We start from the raw sequence: 1,270 nt of genomic DNA, 5'->3' as shown, positions 1-1,270 counted from the left end.
AAAAAAAAAAAAAAGTTAAATTCATGACAGTTGTTTGAGCAGGGAGAAAGGGACTAAGCTGACACTGAGATGAACTACTTTCTATCAACAGACAACAAAACTTAGATTTTCTAGTCTATAGTCCTATAATTTGACGTAGATAGGAAATCAGAACACAATATAGTTGGGAAATGTTTCATCTAGGCCTAAGCTGTAATAAAAGTATTTAAGCCTGCTGAAGAACTCTGTCAAGTTCAGCTGAGCAGCAAAACACCTCTCATGTTCAGCACAGGCTTATTTTTAAACCAGTGCCACTGTTTCCTTCCCTGCCTGTGACCACATGTGCTCCAAGGCTTGCCTACTGCATAGAACAGGCCAGAAAGAAATCTTTGGACTAAGAGGCATCAGTCAAGTTGCACAACACACAATGAATTCAAACTTCAAAGAGCAGGTGGGAAACCACAAATTAGAGTCTCCTGATTCATACAGTGGCACAGCAGCAGCTCTCAGCAGGAAAAATCAGTGCCCTGAAGCCTGAATCGCTAACGGTCACGGCACCGACAGGACGTGGGGAAATTCCAACACAAACCCACACGATTTTTAAGGATTTATGTGCCATGTTTAGCCGAGGTGCCTCACATAGACCTTTATCTTCGTAAGAGCTGCCGTGGCTTACTTCAGCTGGATTAGCATGTGGAGTTCTACCACAACTCCGACGAGGCAACTGAAAGCAGTGGGAGCTCCCTGTGGTTGGGTGGGGGAAGGGGAGGGGGGTCACAAAGCAGGGCTGAGCTGCTTCCAAGCAGGTTAAACTGTCACACAGCGAAAGCACGTGAGTCATTTTGAAACCACCGACGTAGCTCTATCTAAGAATGCCTCCTGGCAAACACAGGCAGCTCAGTGTGTACACACCGAATATGCAACGCAGGATCCCTATCGATCAACAAGAAGATCAAAAAAAGGGCAGAAAGGAGAATTCCACGAGAGGCTCTCTGGACTCTGTAAGCACACAGCTCGTCATTCCTGGCACAAACACGACTTATAACTACGGAAATACGTTTACCGACGAAGCCAGGGCAACTCGCACGGCGCAACTCAGCAGAGATAACGCCTCGCACAGCCCGCTCGGAAAGGCGAGAGGTCACACAGGTGGCCAAGCAGGCATCAAGCAACCAAACAAAGACGAAATAACGCTTTGGGGCGAAATAACCAGCTAAGAAGAGCCAGCTCGATCCGCAGCGCTCGCAACGTTCCGGGCCGGCTTTGTCCCGCCGCCCCACGCCGCCCGAAC

The sequence above is a fragment of the Meleagris gallopavo genome, chromosome 2 (genome assembly GCF_000146605.3).
Source record: "Meleagris gallopavo isolate NT-WF06-2002-E0010 breed Aviagen turkey brand Nicholas breeding stock chromosome 2, Turkey_5.1, whole genome shotgun sequence".
Classification (NCBI taxonomy): domain Eukaryota; kingdom Metazoa; phylum Chordata; class Aves; order Galliformes; family Phasianidae; genus Meleagris; species Meleagris gallopavo.
This window is presented reverse-complemented; position numbering follows the sequence as displayed.